Source organism: Zootoca vivipara, chromosome 5 (genome assembly GCF_963506605.1).
Source record: "Zootoca vivipara chromosome 5, rZooViv1.1, whole genome shotgun sequence".
NCBI classification, from domain to species: Eukaryota; Metazoa; Chordata; class Lepidosauria; order Squamata; family Lacertidae; genus Zootoca; species Zootoca vivipara.
In genome coordinates, this window is record NC_083280.1 from 69,071,690 (window position 1) to 69,091,871 (window position 20,182).

Consider the following 20,182-nt stretch of genomic DNA (forward strand, 5'->3'; position numbering starts at 1 on the left):
CATACGAATTCCATGAAATAAATAACACAAATACTGTACATAAATAACGGCTAACAGCGCAAGCCTAGCCATGTCTACCTAGAAGTAAGCCCTCTTGAATTCAACGGGGCTTACTCCCATTGCAATGAAGGCCATGAGATCTCATGCCCACGACATGTTGAGTAGCCTTTAACGCGGCCGCCCCGGAATCCAGACGCACCAGCGTCGCCAACACGGCAATAGGAAACTCTTTCGGAGGGCGGGAGTGGGCGGGGCAAAGCTCGCGGGCGGGGCGGGAATGACGGCCCTGGTGATGCAATCGCGCCGCGCCCGCTGAAAGAAAGGCGGGGCCGGAGGCGGGGCCTGGAGACGGGGGGCGTGGTCGAGGCCGCCGCGGCCTGGCTGCCCATCTTGCCTGGCAGAGCGGAGCTGGCCTTTGATTGCTCCGCTGCTCCCTGTGTGTCTTGGTCGCGGTCGCTCGACGCGGAGTCGCCTCAGCCCCGACCCTTCAGCCCAGAGGCTGCTGCTGCCCAGGTAAGGCTCGGGCGGAAAGAAACCGACGGAGATAGCGGCGGGAGGGAGGGAGCTCCGGGCTGGCACCGTATTCACGGTAGCAGATGCGGGCGGCGAGTCTCAAACGGGGCTGGAAGTCACGTCTGGAAGCCGCGCCCCCCCCCGCCCCCAGGGTGTTTAGGAGCTGTTGTGTTGAGAAACACAAGCCACTCTGCACATGCTCAAGAAGATTCCTCTGCCTTGTTTACATCCTAGCACGGGAAGTAGCCTCTTAAACCCGTGGTTTCGATCCCAAGCTTGTCAAGCCTTGAACTTGCTCCCCCTGGCGCTGTCCCTCCCCGCTGCATATTCAGGGATAGGCTAGTTCATCTTCTAATGTATTGTGTTAAGGGATTTCCCTTCAAGCTTTCTCTTTATATCACATTTATAAGGAGAGAAATGGCAGGGGCGGGGCGGGGAGGTTCTTTTGGTTAAGAAACCCCTTTGCCATGATTTTGGTACCCTGACCCCACCCCCTTGTTGTTTGGCATATTTTATGGACTGCTGCTGATGCCTCTGTGCGTGTGTGGGACCTATGTTAGGCCATAAGTGCCTAATTCGGAATAAAAAGAACAGCTCTGTAAAGCAATTTGCACTCTGGGTTCTATGGAAGTATTGAGCTATGAGTATGATGCAGGAATATGTTTTATGTGGTGCATCCATGAAATTACCTGCCTGGTAGCATAGTGTCCCTTATCCTGCTTCCTGGATCTATATCATCTGTTGTATATTCTATAAATGGGTTTAAGTGCCACGTGGAAAACAAGAATCACATAAGCAGAAGGTGGTTTCTTTATTCATATTATCCCCCTCCCCTTTGGTTGTATTATGACATATTTAAAAGTTGGGGTTATTTTGTAGTGGTGATTGCGCATGTTTAACTTCGCGATGCAACTCTACCTAGAAACTGTATTCTCTTGCTTCCTCAGAAAGAGGCTGAATGATCTATTCTCAGTTGACCCAGAACTACTTTAAATGGGTGAAATCGCCACACCCCCTGCATCCTAGAAAGCCTGTTTAAGCCAATCATCTGTTCTTATGGCTTAAAGAAAAATGCTTACTGCCTAGTTCCATTTGTGTTTAAGTCCTCCTGAACTCACTGGAGCTCATCTGAAGTAATTTTCTTGTAAGTGTGCTTAGGACTGCAGCCTTAATAGTTCAGAATTGACTTTTTTTTTAAAGTAAGTCTGACATATTTCTCAAATATTGGTGTGTGGTGTATTGAGAAGCTTTTCAGCCTCTTGATAGGGCTTTGTGTGCTCACTGCTTGGAAAACACTATCTCAACCACAGTGAAACTAATATGGATCCTGGCAACTCTCCCTTTTCTCTGTCATTATAGTTGCCTTGTGGTATAACTAAGGTGGTCAGGTCTCCTTTGTAGTAAAGAAGATTTCCCTCACCTGGTGCCCTCCAGTTTTTTTAAACCACAATTCCCATAACCCCTGACCATTGGCCATGCTGGCTGGAGCTCATGGGAAATGTAGTGCAGAACATCTAGAAGGCACCTGGTTTGGGAAGGCTGCAGCTGAGAGACAATGCTTTCCAGTTTATGCTCCTGTAATATTGTGTTTTGTCTCTGTATATTAAATCAGGATTGCAAATGCCACAGTATTTATTTTATTTCATAATTATTTTTTATCCCACACTTTCCCCAAGGATCTTAAAGTAACCTACATCTGCACTTTATCCTCTCAAGAACCCTTGTGAGTTTACATGCGGAGCTGGCTATTAGACCAAGAATGGGGATTTGAACTCAGGTTTCCCCTAGTTCCACACTCCACAGTCTTCAATCTTTACACCCCATCTTTCTATAAAATATGGAGTGGAGATTGAACAGTAGTCAGTTTGTAACAGCAGGGGAGGTATGGACCGTAGCGGGATGAGATTTCATAGGTAAATGAAAATGGACTGGGAAAACAGGGGTATCTTAGTCCTTGTGTATAGATCAGGTTAATAGTAGCATACAAGCAACAATCACCTTACATCATGTTCAGGTTCCACCTTTTCTCTAAGTAGCTCAGAGTGGTGTGCATCATTTCTTACTTTTACACAGTACTCACAACCCCATGTAGCAAATTAAAGAGATAGCGAATAGCCCAAGGTAACCTAGGTCTCTGCACTCATGCACTCTCACTTTTAACCAGTGCTTTTTTCTGGCGGTATGTGCAGTACCGGCACCCTTTTTTCTGGAAAAAGCCCCAGGCTCTCTCCTCCTCTACAGTGGTCAACTTCCACTGGGAGGAGCACTGTTCCTTCCTCAGTGGCAACCTCTCTCTCCCCTTGCTCCCGACACCAATGCCGGCTCGACACAAGTAGTAGCACATCTGGTTAGGAGGCAACTCCACAGCCCTTTGAAAGAGAACTTACAGCTGGTGCATCTGCGCAGGGCAGTGCATGAGCCTGATACCAAAGTCACTGCCCTCAGCCATGGTTGGCACCTGCTCAAGAGTGGCTATTAGAAAACTGTGTGTGTGTGTGTGTGTGTGTGTGTGTGTGTGTGTGTGTTGTTAGAACCACCTTAAATCAAGAAGGCCCTTCAATTTAGCAAGAAGGCCAGGTGCTACTACTTATTTTAATATTTTATAGTTAACTTTTAACTACTATAAATAGTTAACATTTGTAACTTTTTATTAAACCTTTACATATATTTAGGCGCCAGACAAAAACATTCCTCTTCTCTCAGGCCTTTGGCTAATTTATGACCTTTTAAACTGTATTCTTTTCGTTTGTTACTATGTTACATATTTTTGTGGTTTTTTTAATATTGTAAACCACCTCATGATCCTTATGATGGGTGCTATAGAAATAAAATAAATAAATGCAAGGTAGGTAACACAATATTAAAACAATAGTTGCTTCCAGGCCTTTTGTAGTAAGTGACTAAGAGAAATAAATAAATGTAGATTAATACATTTCTTCTTCAGCTCCTTGGGGAGACAAGTGGGCAGATTCTTCCCCAGACCAGAATCTCTCTCTCTCAATCTTGTATAGAGAGAATGAAGGTCCTCCCTCTTCCTGACCAAAGATTAAAGAAATGGAATGTGTTATTTGTCAGGTTTAGTAAGAAAGTCCCTTGTGGCTTTTCTGTGGCTTTTGCTTCTTCATTCTGTGATTTGCAGAGAGAGAGAGAGAGAGAGAATTTTATGGGGGGCATCAATAGCAATGAACTTGTCATGGTTATTTTGGGGTGGATTGACTAAATTTTTACAGGGGACAATCCTTGGATACTTTAAAATGAAAATAACAGATTTGTGCTTGGCATAGCTCTCCATCATTAAAACGTGACACAATGCAGCTCTGTCTTTGAAGCAAGCATTAAGGCCTGGACTATACATGTGAAATGAGTTGACCGAGTCCTGAGACTGTACAGTAATGGAGTTCTGGAGTGTCCTGCTTCAGAGTACAAGCGCCACAATAATTTTCTAAAAATACCTCCCTACGTTTAAAAGACAAACATCACATTGCTAGAAATGGAGAACTAGCAGAGAAGGAAGTGGGCCAGGCAAGTTCTGAGCTGCTCCTTGCATGTGAAGGACTTTCAGAAATCATTCGCCCACACCTGCAGTCTGAAGTAGTATGGTCCAAGAGACTATCACTTCAGTCTCCTTCATATGTCAAGCAAATGTAAGCCTCGTGATGGCATGCTTTTGTAGATTGCCCATTACCTGGCATGCTGGGGACACAGGAGGCCTGCTGGAGCTGTTTTGTTTTGATTAAAGAAAATATTGCTGCCATTGATAAGAGAAGTAGAGCAGTGGTAGCTGCTCTCCTAATTTACCCAGAATCTCATTGGGTCCTGTCATTATCTTGAGATCTGCAGATAAAGGGTGGTATATAAATTTAATAAATAAGGATAAGAATAATGACATCCATTCAGATGTTAAGTAGATTTTAATGGTAGCTGGATTTACATATGATGATCTTTACATATGATGATTGTCTTCTGAATGCCTTCCAGGACACGTCTTGAGGTCAGACTGGTAGTATCAGGATCAATAAAGTTCGTAAGGGAGGTTCTCTTGTCATATTAAGTTATGCCAACCTATTTACTCATGCCATGACCTACAGTGATAAATCATAGAAAAAGTTCAGATCGACACACATCTATTCACAGCACCACCAATACATTCACTCTTAATGAAATCAATGATATATTAAACGTCTTTCATTTTTCCTCTTCTCTTTCTCTCTCCAACTCGCTCAATTTTCCTCAGACATATACTCATAGCACTTGCTAGCTACAGCAGCTTTTCAAGCCTACTCAAGACCGCAATTTAAAGACATAAATTGTGCTACTTTGATCTGTATTTAACTCTTAACAGCATACCCCCATTGTTCACAAGAGTGTCTGAAATGGTTACATTGCTAATGAAGTCCCCCCCCCCCAATAACTCCAGCTTCCAATTCAATTCTGCACCATTTTACAGAGGCAGAGAACATTGGAAATTGCCTGCTTTTTGGTCTGTGCTTAGGATTGCAGAGGAAACCTTGCTTCCTCTGGGTTGAAAATTGCTTTGTGAATAAGAAGATTTACTGAGTGAGCATGAATCCATTATTTGCGAGGCTTAGTCAGAAAATGGAATATAGATTTTGTACATTAATTACTTTTTTTCTTGATCGATAATTTGATTTTTGTCATGTTGGCTGGGTTTGTCTTCAAGAAATTATAAATAAAGACTTACCGGTAGCTGTTTGGATGAGAAGAATGAGTCATATGTAAAAATTCATCATTTTAAAAATCGTATAAGCGTAAAAGGTTTAATTAGAAATAATAAAGCACCTGTTACTTATGGAAGAAAGCATATGCAAAGGTTTGTTCAGATATTCCTTACTGTTTTGTCTTTAATATAGCATTGCCACTCTATTTTTGTTGTTGTTTAGTCGTGTCCGACTCTTCATGACCCCATGGACCAGAGCACGCCAGGCACTCCTGTCTTCCACTGCCTCCCGCAGTTTGGTCAAACTCATGTTCGTAGCTTCGAGAACACTGTCCAACCATCTCGTCCTCTGTCGTCCCCTTCTCCTAGTGCCCTCAATCTTTCCCAACATCAGGGTCTTTTCCAGGGAGTCTTCTCTTCTCATGAGGTGGCCAAAGTATTGGAGCCTCAGCTTCAGGATCTGTCCTTCCAGTGAGCGCTCAGGGCTGATTTCCTTTAGAATGGATAGGTTTGATCTTCTTGCAGTCCATGGGACTCTCAAGAGTCTCCTCCAGCACCATAATTCAAAAGCATCAATTCTTCGGCGATCAGCCTTCTTTATGGTCCAGCTCTCACTTCCATACATCACTACTGGGAAAACCATAGCTTTAACTATACGGACCTTTGTAGACAAGGTGATGTCTCTGCTTTTTAAGATGCTGTCTAGGTTTTTCATTGCTTTTCTCCTAAGAAGCAGGGGTCTTTTAATTTCGTGACTGCTGTCACCATCTGCAGTGATCAAGGAGCCCAAGAAAGTAAAATCTCTCACTACCTCCATTTCTTCCCCTTCTATTTGCCAGGAGGTGATGGGACCAGTGGCCATGATCTTGGTTTTTTTGATGTTGTGCTTCAGACCTTTTTTTGTGCTCTCCTCTTTCACCCTCATTAAAAGGTTATTTAATTCCTCCTCACTTTCTGCCATCAAGGTTGTGTCATCTGCATACCTGAGGTTGTTGATATTTCTTCCGGCAATCTTAATTCCAGCTTGGGATTCATCCAGTCCAGCCTTTCGCATGATGAATTCTGCATATAAGTTAAATAAGCAGGGAGACAATATACAACCTTGTCGTTCTCCTTTCCCAATTTTGAACCAATTAGTTGTTCCATATCCAGTTCTAGCTGTAGCTTCTTGTTCCACGTAGAGATTTCTCAGGAGACAGATGAGGTGATCAGGCACTCCCATTTCTTTAAGAACTTGCCATAGTTTGCTGTGGTCGACACAGTCAAAGGCTTTTGCATAGTCAATGAAGCAGAAGTAGACATTTTTCTGGAACTCTCTAGCTTTCTCCATAATCCAGCGCATGTTTGCTATTTGGTCTCTGGTTCCTCTGCCCCTTCGAAATCCAGCTTGCACTTCTGGGAGTTCTCGGTCCACATACTGAATTTTAGAATTTTAGGCATAACCTTGCTAGCGTGTGAAATGAGCGCAATTGTGCGGTAGTTGGAACATTCTTTGGCACTGCCCTTCTTTGGAATTGGGATGTAGACTGATCTTCTCCAATCCTCTGGCCATTGCTGAGTTTTCCAAACTTGCTGGCATATTGGGTGTAGCACCTTGACAGCATCATCTTTTAAAATTTTTAATAGTTCAGCTGGAATATCATCACTTCCACTCTCCAAGATGTCTGGCTCAAGGTCAGCAACCACACTACCTGGGGTGTACAAGACCTCCATATCTTTTTGGTATAATTCCTCTGTGTATTCTTGCCACCTCTTCTTGATGTCTTCTGCTTCTGTTAGGTCCTTACCACTTTTGTCCTTTATTATGGTAATCTTTGTACGAAATGTTCCTTTCATATCTCCAATTTTCTTGAACAGATCTCTGGTTTTCCCCATTCTGTTGTTTTCTTCTATTTCTTTGCATTGCTCGTTTAAAAAGGCCCTCTTGTCTCCCCTTGCTATTTTTTTGAAATCTGCATTCAGTTTCCTGTATCTTTCCCTATCTCCCTTGCATTTTGCTTGCCTCCTCTCCCCCGCTATTTGTAAGGCCTCGTTGGACAGCCATTTTGCTTTCTTGCATTTCCTTTTCCTTGGGATGGTTTTCGTTGCTGCCTCCTGTATAATGTTATGAGCCTCCATCCATAGTTCTTCAGGCACTCTGTCCACCAAATCTAAATCCTTAAACCTGTTCCTCACTTCCACTGTGTATTCATAAGGGATTTGATTTAGATTGTATCTTACTGGCCCAGTGGTTTTTCATACTTTCTTCAGTTTAAGCTGGAATTTTGCTATAAGAAGAATTTTGCCACTCTATGGTCATGCTAATTTTCTTGGTACCACATGGCTCAGTTTAATAGTAAATTAGCTCCTTAAATAGTAGAATTTGCTGGGTTGCTATTTAGTAAACATAATGAATTACACTCCTTAAATACAAAAAAGTTAGTGGTAAGGCAGACATCTCTTGTTGACTTAGCTTTTCTCACAGAAGCAAAGGATCACAAGGTATAATACAAAACTAATCCTGTCTTATGCCTGGACCTGCAAAATGAAAGAAATTGAGGTTTAGGTTGCAATCCTGTAGCCCCTAAATTTGGGAGTAAGTCCCATAAAACTCAATAGGACTCCGCTTCTGAAAATAAACATGTATGAGATTAGGCTGTTTAATTTTGAAAGTGATTTTAGCCATGCTGGAAAACTGATGTATGCTTGAATTGCAACTCCAGCAAGGATGAACAACCTCAGCTTAAAGTGCTGCATTGGGGAGCGTTTGAAGAGTGGATTGTTTGAGTAGACAATGATGGACTTCACTTAGAGTACACCAATGTGACTGCAACTTTATTGGTAGTAATGGTCTCTGTGACTGTGTTTTAAATAGAGTGGTGGACTGTGGGAAATAAGCTGTGGGTGTAAGAATGCAACAGTTTCCAATCCGACTGGTCTTTGTCACAATCAGTGCTGTTTCTGTTCTGCTGCAGTTTGTTTCCCCCCAAATGCTACATTATTTGTCTCACTGTCCTCTATTTAATGTACTTTGTTATTATTTATGTCATTTATGTGAGTTACAAATTTAATGAAATTAATGTTGCAATTGTTTCCATAGCATTTTTTTCAATGCAAAGGAAACATGATTCAAATGGAGGCAGGGGAGTCATGAATTACAAATTGTTTGCGGACTGAAAACAACAGCAGCAATTTCCATTTGGTATTTGCTTGATCAATTTGCATTTCAGGCATAGGATGAATAAGCAAATGCCAGCAATTTTCACTTCTGCTTGTGCTTTTGTCAGAATCCTCTAGCATCCCTAATTACAGCTAATAAATTTCAGGTGGGCATTGTAAGAAGTAGCTGCATACCGAACTTAAAAATGGAAAGCGTAATGCTGGTGGTCAACAAAAGAGGTTAAAAACTGTCTCCAGGCAAATCTTTAAAAATGTAGTATAAACACTGACAACTGGGAGACACTGGCCTGCGAGCACTCCAGTTGGAGGACAGCCTTTACCAAAGGTGTCATGGGCTTTGAAGAAACTCGATCTCAGGACGCAAGGGAGAAACGTGCTAAGAGGAAGGCACGATTGGCAAATCCACACAGTGATCAACTCCTGCCTGGAAACCAATGTCCCCACTGTGGAAGGACGTGTGGATCCAGAATTGGCCTCCACAGTCACTTACGGACCCATTGTTAAAATCGTGTTTATGGAAGACAATCTTATGGGAGATCAATCTTATGGAAGACAATCTTATGGAAGACAATCTTTATGGAAGATCACTTATGAGTGATCACCAAAGAAGAAGAAGAAGAAGACTTTGATTTGAATGGTTATCAGCAATGTTAATTACATAGTGACTTGAAGCTCTTGTCTTTCTAATTGGTGCCACATCCATGTGACTTGAGTTTAGATAACCTGATCCTTAAAATGTTTTAGCTGAAAAAAGTGGGTAGCATACTTGTGTTCTCACTTATGTTAATCAATCCAAGTTTTGTTGGCTGACTGATGCAGTGCTTTACTGAGAGAGATTGAAATAGCATAGGGATCTTGAGCCTGTTTGTCTTCTTATATAATTTTAGGTTTAATTGCATTATGCATTTGGAGCTGCTGCTTTTCAGAGCAGCTGTGCTCTAGGAAAGGTGTCCCCTCAAGGCCACATCAGAATCTGCTAGACCCAAGGAGATAATAAGCTGTCCTAGGTGAAAGGATGAATAAAATCTTGGCACCTGTCATTTTAGATCTCATGCCTGGGGCAGAGGCTGATGACAGGAGGCAAGGCTATGCGTATAATAGCTGGAAGAAAAATTAGTTGTGGGGTGGTAGCGGCGTGGGTTTCTGATGGGGATCAGGCAGTGACTTAGATGGAGCGATGGCTTTCAGGCTTTCCCCCTTGGTTGGAATTAGTACGATGAAATATTAGCTTGAGCACCATCAAAGAAATTATGCTGGTACAAAATTTCATCATCTTCAGAAATGTAATTCAGATTAATAATGCAAGCACTGTGGGCAATCTTTTACCTAGTGATGCTGAAAAAAAAATGTCAAGGTGAGTGAAGACGGCAGTGAAGCAATCCTGGGAAAGACAGCTCTGGGTAACTTAACCAGCAGCGACAATCTATCTTGCCCACTGCTGCCCACTCAGACACATGAAATGCTGTGCAGAAGATTGAGATCTGTAAATTGCAAGTGTTGGATGTCCACACCATAGCTGAATTAGCTCTCCTGCAGTTGGTTTCTGTTGTTGTTGCTGCCTTCCCCAAATACATTATATCAGCTTCTCTATGCTGCTGCCCCATTTCATGTGAATCTGAATGTACAGTTACGGTAATTCTCATTTGTGGTACCTGCACAATGGAGTTTGGGTGCAGGTTTGCAGGTTTGACTTGCTCCACTCGAAACTGACCAGAGCTGTCTTTCCCATAGGGCGTAGTGGTGCGTTGCGCCAGGGCGCCGGCCTCTCAGGGCGCCGGCCTCCCGACAGCTGCATCCCGCCAACCATAAGGCTGGCGGGCGTGCACCTTCCCTCCCAAGCCTCCTTGGGAGGAGAGCGATCCCTGCAGAGGCTTAGGATGGAAGCTGTGCCCCACCAACCATAAGGCTGGCGGATGCGCAGCTTCCCTCCCAAGCCTTCCAAGCCTCTGCAGGGATCGCTCTCCTCCCACGGAGGCTTGGGAGGGGCGCAACTTCACTCCCAAGCCTTTGCGGGGATTGCTTTCCTGCAGCGGCATGGGGGAGAGTTGCGCCTCCCCACGGATGGCTGGCAGTGCGCAGCTATGGCCACCCCAACACTATCCATGGTAATTTGGGGGCGCTGGGCGGATATTTGCAACCCGGCGCCGCATCTGCTAAAGTCGGCCCTGAAACTGACCAATACTGAAAAAGAGATTAAAACTTTGATTCCTTCACAGAAACTCCACATGTAAATCTTGAAAGGTTTGACCGTTCTGGTGGTTGAACAGGATACAGCAGATGCTGTGTTGTTTGCTTTCATAGAATCATAGAGTTGGAAGAGACCACAAGGGCCATCCAGTCCAACCCCCTACCAAGCAGGAAACACCATCAAAGCATTCTTGACATATGGCTGTCAAGCCTCTGCTTAAAGACCTCCAAAGAAGGAGACTCCACCACACTCCTTGGTAGCAAATTCCACTGCCGAACAGCTCTTACTGTCAGGAAGTTCTTCCTAATGTTTAGGTGGAATCTTCTTTCTTGTAGTTTGAATCCATTGCTCCGTGTCCGCATCTCTGGAGCAGCAGAAAACAATCTTTCTCCCTCCTCCATATGACATCCTTTCATATATTTGAACATGGCTATCATATCACCCCTTAACCTTCTCTTCTCCAGGCTAAACATACCCAGCTCCCTAAGCCGTTCCTCATAAGGCATTGTTTCCAGGCCTTTGACCATTTTGGTTGCCCTCCTCTGGACACGTTCTAGCTTGTCAGTATCCTTCTTGAACTGTGGTGCCCAGAACTGGACACAGTACTCCAGGTGAGGTCTGACCAGAGCAGAATACAGTGGTACTATTACTTCCCTTGATCGAGATGCTATACTCCTATTGATGCAGCCCAGAATTGCATTGGCTTTTTTAGCTGCTGCATCACACTGCTGACTCATGTTAAGTTTGTGGTCTACCAAGACTCCTAGATCCTTTTCACATGTACTGCTCTCAAGCCAGGTGTCACCCATCCTGTATTTGTGCCTTTCATTTTCATTTTCATTCATTTTTTTTGCCCAAGTGTAGTACCTTACATTTCTCCTTGTTAAAATTCATCTTGTTTGCTTTGGCCCAGTTGTCTAATCTGTTAAGGTCTTTTGAAGTGTGATCCTGTCCTCTGGGGTATTAGCCACCCCTCCCAATTTGGTGTCGTCTGCAAACTTGCTCAGGATGCCCTCAAGCCCATCATCTAAGTCATTGATAAAGATGTTGAATAAGACTGGGCCCAAGACAGAACCCTGTCGCACCCCACTAGTCACTACTCTCCAGGATGAGGAGGAGCCATTGATGAGCACCCTTTGGGTTCGGTCAGTAAGCCAGTTACAAATCCACTGTATGGTAGCATTGTCTAGCCCGCATTTTACCAGCTTCTTTACAAGAATATCATGGGGCACCTTGTCAAAGGCCATGCTGAAATCAAGATAGGCTACATCCACAGCGTTCCCTTCATCTACCAGGCTTGTAATTCTGTCAAAAAATGAGATCAGATTAGTCTGACATGACTTATTTTTCAGAAACCCATGCTGACTTTTAGTGATCACAGAGTTTCTTTCTAGGTGCTCACAGACTGTTTGCTTAATGATCTGCTCTAGAATCTTTCCTGGTATTGATGTCAGGCTGACTGGGCGGTAATTGTTTGGGTCCTCTCTTTTCCCCTTTTTGAAAATAGGGACAACATTTGCCCTCCTCCAGTCTGCTGGAACTTCGCCTGTTCTCCAGGAATTTTTCCTTGCCTGTTACAGTGGTGCCTCGCTTAACGAATGCCCTGCTTAACGAAATTTCCGCTTAACGAAAGGTTTTTTCTAGCGGAGGTTGCCTCGCTAGACGAATTCGTTTTACGAAAAATTCGTCTAGTGAATCACGGTTTCCCATAGGAATGCATTGAAATTCAATTAATGCGTTCCTATGGGCAAAAAAAAAAATCAAAAAAATTCAATGCATTCCTATGGGATTCGCTAGACGAATTTTTCGTTATAAGAAAAGACCTGTGGAACGAATTAAATTTGTCTAGCGAGGCACCACTGTATCCTGTTTTCCCCCTCTCCCCTGCCTTTTCTTTGAAAATAAAGGTAAAGGGACCCCTGATAATTAGTTCCAGTCATGACCGACTCTGGGGTTGTGGCGCTCATCTCACGTTATTGGCTGAGGGAGCCGGTGTACAGCTTCCAGGTCATGTGGCCAGTATGACAAAGCCGCTTCTGGCAAACCAGAGCAGCACACAGAAATGCTGTTTACCTTCCCGCTGGAGCAGTACCTATTTATCTACTTGCACTTTGACGTGCTTTTGAACTGCTAGGTTGGCAGGAGCTGGGACCAAGCAATGGGAGCTCACCCCGCCACAGGGATTCGAACCACCGACCTTCTGATCGGCAAGTCCTAGGCTCTGTGGTTTAACCCACAGCGCCACATGCGTCCCTATTCTTTGAAAATACTCCACCATAAATCAAAAGGCTTATGCACCTGTGCATGATCACCTGTCTTCAGCTAGGTCACAGATTCTGTTTCCTTTGTTTGAGAGTCATGTTATCTCATTTGCAGCTACTCCAGCTTTGTGCCATCTAGGTCAGCTACGAAAGCTAACACAACCATGGATTTTCCTACCCTGATCCTACCCCATTTGTTTTGGGGTTGGTGGAGTTGTGTCTTTCTAACAGGGAGAATGGTAGATTGTGCAACTGGCATAAGAGCAGGGCAGGAGAATCCACAAAGTTGTGCTTTTTTTCAACTACCCCACCCTTGTATTGTTTGGGGACAGGCTATTTTATCTGGCAGAAATAGGTAGAGGTTAGAACCTCTACACAAGGTTACTGTAGAACCAGAAACCTGGGAAGACACACTATTTTCAGCACTCACAATTAAATAAATTTTGCATATCCTGCCGTATGAAGGTCACTTCCAGATTACCTGTTTATTGAGCGTTCATCCTGATTTGCGGAGAAGTTTAAAGACCTTGCATTGTTACCCCACAGTTTCCAGCACATTTCCCCATCACTTTCCTTATCTCAAAAAGTCCAGAGGCTCTTTTTGGAAGCAAGTTTCTTGGGCAAGATCATCATATGCACTTTAAATGCACAACCTGAATTTGCTGGTATGCAGCTGAATTCCTCTCACAAAATAACTAACAGTCTGGAAGTGCATAAGGCAGAGCTTTCCAAACTGTGTGTCACGACCTGTTAGTGTGCCAGCTGCAGAGTGTAAATGTGTCACACGGATGATCACCACAATCCTCCTGGGGCTGGAAAGTTTAACCTCCGGTTTGCTAGTAAAACTGAATTACTGTGTTGCAAAATGATGCATGTCTAAAAAGTGTGTCACCAACATGAAAAGTTTAGAAAGCTCTGGCCTAAGGCCTCAAAAGTGCATATGAGGTCCAATGAAGAGACCTGACTGGAACTTATATAGATCTTCTTCTTATCCTCTGATTACTTTTTCAGACCGCCATCGTGCTTGCCCAGTTTCCCCCAGCCGTGAGGACTAGAAACTTTGTAAACTTACATTTCAGAAGGAAACTTGCATATGGCTGCAAAGCAATTAAAATTGGCGAGAAACACAGAACATTTTGTTAAATGCAGTATTTGGGTTGTTGTTTTTTTAAAAAAATGGTGTTAACATTCTTTTTAACAGTGTTGCATACATTTTGTTTTTTCTCCCTGCTGACACTAATTGGCTTGTGAATTCTAACTGAGATGAGAATGTGTCTTTCTGAAAGTGTATATTGCACACAGCATCTAATATTGCTGATTGGCTCCCTTGGGGGCAGCTATCGTACAGTGATCATCTTCTCTGATCTGTCACTGGTTATGAGCTTTAAAATGAAGAGAATATTTGATGCTTTATTAAACCTAGCGGGCAATGCTATTCTGAATTTTGAATAGATTAAAAGAGAGGGATAGTGCTGAGATCCCTGGAAGTAGGGATGGGGAAAACCTGTGCCTGATAATATTGGGCTAGATGGACTGTTGGCGCAGTGCTATACCAGGACAAAAATTATTGAGCTTTTTGTGGGACACTGAGCAAGTTCATTCCTCTATATTTGTCTTTCCCCCAAACTTCACAATAGCCACCTATATATTACAACTTGAATATCCATGTGTTTATAGTATAGTATAGTATAGTATAGTATAGTATAGTATAGTATAGTATAGTATGGCAGGGACCCAGGTGGCAGTGTGGGTTAATCCACAGAGTCTAGGGCTTGCTGATCAGAAGGTCGGCGGTTCGAATCCCTGCAACGGGGTGAGCTCCCGTTGCTCGGTCCCAGCTCCTGCCAACCTAGCATTTCGAAAGCACATCAAAGTGCAAGTAGATAAATAGGGACCGCTCCGGCAGGAAGGTAAACGGCGTTTCCGTGTGCTGCTCTGGTTCGCTGGAAGCAGCTTTGTCATGCTGGCCACATGACCCGGAAGCTGTCTGCGGACAAACGCCGGCTCCCTCGGCCTATAGAGCGAGATGAGCGCCGCAGCCCCAGAGTCGGACATGACTGGACCTGATGGTCAGGGGCCCCTTTACCTTTACCTTTTTATAGTATAGTATAGTATAGTATAGTATAGTATAGTATAGTATAGTATAGTATAGTATAGTATAGTATAGTACAGTACAGTACAGTATAGTATTATTAAGAGTGAAATTAAAAGTGAAGAGCAAGCCAAACTTTGTGGACCACCAAGCAGTGGACATGTTCTCCTTGATGGTGCATCTGTGAAACACAGTGTGATGTCAATGACATTTCCCTGCTACCATCTTCAACTCCAAGTTCAGAAGTAGGAAGGGAAAGCTGGGTTTGCTTTGGCTTTCTGTTTGTTGGCTACTTGGGGCACCTGGGGAGTATGGTACCAAGGCATCTCTGTTACATCCCACCCCCTGGAGCCAGAACAGAGTGATGGACCACATAGCCAAATCACACACATTCAAAAACGTTTGGGAGTGGTGCTGTGGTCATCCTCCTGCTTGCAGCTCCAGGCTGTGGAGGTGGATCTGGACTTGTGGCAGTCGCATGGGCAACAGTGGTGAATGAAATTGTTAAGATACTGGATTACGTGGTCATTAATGAAAATAATTTCCAAGAAACAATTCTGTTGCATAGGTCCTGTTCAAATCTTTTATCAAATGCCCTGGACATCCAGTGCAGGCACCCCCAAACTGTGGCCCTCCAGATGTTTTGCCCTACAACTCCCATGATCCCTAGCTAACAGGACCAGTGGTCGGGGAAGATGGGAATTGTAGTCCAAAACATCTGGAGGGCCGAAGTTTGGGGATGCCTGATCTATTGGGTCCAGAGATGGGTCAAGGAAGCGGTTGTGTGGAATGTGATTCTGTCCCCAACTGCATGTAGGCTTGCATGCTTAGAGCCTAGTCTAAACCATCTGCTCTTTCTTTTACAAGCAGAAGCCATTCAAATGCTACCATTTCTTGAAATCCTGGAAGAGGACAAGTTTGATTTTAATTTTTGTTTCTGTTCTTCAAAACCTGGATTCTTTAGCCCAATTATTCTGACTAAAACTAACTTCTTCTCCCTGCTCTGCAAATTCCAAAATCTCAGCGGGGATGAAGCACAGGTGGAAGAAAGAACGAAGGGCATACCTCTCTTGACTTGTTTTGAGCTTCCTAGAAGTTGACTATTGATCTCATTGATATCTCAGCCAGTTTATACACTGAGGCTAAATACTGCTTGGAGAGCACAAGTATTCCTTGACTTTTTAAAATTAGCTCTTTATATTGATTCTTAACCAGCCTTGTTGGTTTCTCTCTGCCACTATCCACCATCACTGCTATGTTTTTAATACTTAGAAATGTACAGTTTAGAGGATACTTACCCTTTTCCTCGCCACTTGCTGGAAATGTTCTTGGTCGACCTGCTTTTGTCATGCTGGGCAGATAAGGTTTTATGTGGTGAACCTTGTTCAGGGCTTTTAATTTGCTACGCTTGGTTTTAATGCAGTTTGGTTGTTATATTGTGTTTGTGTGTGCTTTGGATTTCAGCATTTTGATGCTTAAAAGCAAAAGTTACATCCTTTATGTATGTGTCCTCACCTCCTTCCCATTGGAAGCTACTCCTGGTGGCACTCTGTACACACCAGGTTTGAGGAGGCTGCTGAAAATGAAAATGCTGCCCCGCTTTATTTTGTACCTGCCTTTCCCTTCCTTCAGTGAAGCTGCTTTGATTTGCTCCACTGTAATGCTCTTTTCGATTCTGATCTCTGATGCTGACCAAACAAGGCTGCCTGCAAAAACTGCAGTGCAGGGACATGAGCCTTGCTAGAGAAGAATGCAACAGCTTCTCTATGGGCAGGGACGAGCTCCCTTCAGTTGCTTTGCCTCTTCAGAAAACAACGCACCAGCTGCTGCTCAGGGGCTCTTGCATTTTTCAGTTCAAAGGACCTAGTTCAGTAATGGGCAAATTCTTGGCTTTCCCCGCAGTTAGCCCCTTCTGCTGCTGTGTTCGTTCTTTCCTGCCTTCCTGCATAGGGAAGATCACTTGCGCTAAGCTTGTTCAGTCTTTTCATAGTCTTCTTATGATAATTTTACTTGTGGTGGGTGTTCGTTATGACTTCCTAGGGTGTGTGTGTGTGTGTGTGTGTGTGTGTGTGTGTGTGTGTGTGTGTATCTTTGGCAATAAACTGTCTGGGCCAGTTCAGATGTAATGCTGCCCAATTGCTTAATCATGGTTAGGTAATTGGGTGCAAGCTGCAAGATAACATGCTCCTTCCTTACATCATCTGGAGTGCAAATTCCCCCTTCAGGCCATTACTGACTAGCTGTTACATGACATTGGTGTGAACTGTAGTTAATTAACCAGAGTTCTGCTTATCCGATGATCTGACACCACGGCTGGTTTCAGATGCTAGCTTAAAAGAGAACCCAGCTCTAAGCCTGGTCAGACTCTGCAAGAGTAAATGAGTTCTGCCAAAGGAGGAGACGGATCAAGCAATCCTACAGCTTGCTTCTGCTTTTTCACCCTGGCTAAGCAGATTGGCAAGATTTTTTATTGCTAGATTTAGGACATTTGCATCCCTATTTTCTTCCAACATGGAATTCAAGGTGGCATACATAGAATTCCTGTGTCATTTTCCATCCAGGCACTAACTAGACTCAGATCCCCTATAACTTTGGCAATGTGGCTACCTCTTGTGACCCATAGGCATTCAAAATTTGCCAGGCACATTTTGCACTTGGCTATTGGTCACTTGGGACCAAGTGAAGATGCTCAGGTGCCAGGGTGGTGTGTGATATCTTCACCATCTAGAGGTGCATGTCTAGGGATCCTTGGATCTTGACTGTTTTCGCACACTTGCAACACATCCTATAGAATTCTTTCCGTTACATTTTATCAATTCCAGGCACCCAAAAGTCGCACTGAAAAATATGACTTTTGAGCTCTCTGGCCCAAAAATGGCAACTAGACATTCTATTTTGGCAACTGTAACCCTGGTTTAAGGAGCCCTATAGCGCCTAGCTTATATATCTGAGTTTCTAACACTGTGACCCAGTGGTACCCAGTGGTGAGGGATGAAGGGAGTAGTTTGAAAAGAAATCTGGAGAGCTGCAGGTTGGGGAAGACTGCTAACACTCCACAGACATTATGTACTATGAACATTTTGGACAATTGTCAGCAATGCTTAACTTATTTCTCCCTTGCGTACATGCATGAACACAAGCGTATACAAGCATATTACAAGCATATTTTTAAAGAAGGAAAATCGAGTCTGCAGCTGTCAGATAATAAGCATGTGTGGGTTACTTTTATCTGAACTGACGATGGTCTTGTATTTTTCAAACTCTTGTTAACTTAGCTCGCCAGTGTTGACTTCAAAAGCAATAGGGACTTTGGTATTATTGGAAGTCTTGAAAAGTAATCTTATAAAGTGCAGATCTGCCTGCCAAGTAGCTGTGCTAAAGAGGCCAAGAGTGCATAATATATTGTCAGGCCTATGATGAAGAATGAACAAATTGGAGAGAGACAGAGGCCTACTGAAAAATGCTGCATGTGAATAAATTCTTGTGCATAAAACTGATTTTAAAAATAGCATGTTACTGACTCAGCTCACTGTCTGATTAAGATGCTTGCCTTAAAAAAAAACTCCATCGCAAAATGTGGAGCCTTTTAAAATTCTGTTTCCTTCATATCATAATTAAAATTCATCTGGCATAGGTTTCATTCAACACAAGAGCTTTATCTTCAAGGCTCTGCTGCAGGAATGGGGAACCCGTGACCCTCCGAATTTTGCTCATCCCTGGCCATTGGCCATGCTGGTTGGAGCTGATTGGAGTTCAACATTGTAGGTCCCCTCCAGTGCTTTGCAGTCCCTTCAAACACGAATGTTAGGAGCATTTGGTGCATAAAGGGGAAGTTTCATGTTCCAGATGGAAACATGAACAATTTGAGAGCTGTGAGCAGCTGTGTTTTTTCACTTTCGCCTCCTCCTTTCTCTCATCCTGCAACTTGTTTTCTTCTGCCAGGTGTCCATTTAGCTTGTGAAATTGTGTGGCTTTCCCCTTTGCTTGAAGTAGCTTCGCTTAGCTCTCACAATTTCTCTCGTTCTCGAGGCTTTTTATGATGGGAGTCCACTGGATGTCTCCATTTTAGTCGGGTAATTTCCTTGATTGTAACTCTTTCTTGACTTTCTCCATAGGTGGTTGAGTAGTGGAGACATAGTTAAAGTGGTCCATCTAGTTTGCACCAGTGCTTTCAGGACAGATTGTGACATGCAGTTGAAGTAATCTGTTTAACTACTGGACGTTAGTCTTTTAGCTCTGCATGTCACAGACACAAAATACACTGATCCGAGCCCTTAACTGTGTGCCTTCTCTGTGAGAGGTCCAGAGGGTGGCAACAGGAGAACAGGCCTTTTCTGCAGTGGCTCCCCATTTGTAGAATGCTCTTCCCAGGAAGATTCACTAGACACTTTCATTGTATATCTTTAATCGTCAGGCAAAAGCCTTCTTCTTCAACCAGGCCTTTGGCTAATTAAGTCTATGGTCTTTTTAATTGTCTGTGGGGTTATTATTTATGTTCATCATTATGATACGTATTTTTGTGTTTTTATATTGTAAACTGGCCTGTCAAATTGGGATGAAGGCAGTGTTGACTTTGATGCTGGTGATGCCAATACTCATTATGGTTAGTGATGATGAAAAGGAGAGAGGAGGGAATTTGGACAAGAAGGCAGAGCTTTGTTGCACACTCACAGTTACAGTCCTAACCATAGAATCATAGAGTTGGAAGAGACCACAAGGGCCATCCAGTCCAACCCCCTGCCAAGCAGGAAACACCATCAAAGCATTCTTGACATATGCCTGTCAAGCCTCTGCTTAAAGACCTCCAAAGAAGGAGACTCCACCACACTTCTTGGCAGCAAATTCCACTGTCGAACAGCTCTTACTGTCAGGAAGTTCTTCCTAATGTTTAGGTGGAATCTTCTTTCTTGTAGTTTGAATCCATTGCTCCGTGTCCGCTTCTCTGGAGCAGCAGAAAACAATCTTTCACCCTCCTCTATATGGCATCCTTTAATATATTTGAACCTGGCTATCATATCACCCCTTAACCTTCTCTTCTCCAGGCTAAGATGCTACTAAACTTTTTGTGTACTGTGGGCCTGAGGGTGTGACAGTGGCTTCATTCTTATCTTGGAAATATTGGCAAACATTCTGTTCAGTAAAAAGAGGCGTATTTCAGAAAAGGCAGCAAATTCGCTTGTGTATTCCCCACATAAAGAATTTCAGTAAACCATGTCCATTAGATGGTGGCTTTGCTATTTAAAAGTCTGGCACCTATGGGTATTCAGCAAGATGGAAACACCATGCCTCAT

The 20,182-nt window shown here is 43.5% G+C and overlaps 1 protein-coding gene across 2 annotated transcripts in view; it reads left to right on the plus strand.

The window, feature by feature from the left end:
- The first annotated feature begins 344 nt into the window (after positions 1-344).
- The window catches only part of MICU1 (mitochondrial calcium uptake 1), a 136,816-nt gene continuing 116,978 nt past the window's right edge, over positions 345-20,182 (plus strand). For both annotated transcript variants that reach the window (XM_060274896.1, XM_035138592.2), the window contains exon 1: positions 345-513. The gene's annotated coding sequence lies outside the window, so the exon portion shown is untranslated. The remainder of the gene's footprint in view (positions 514-20,182) is intronic.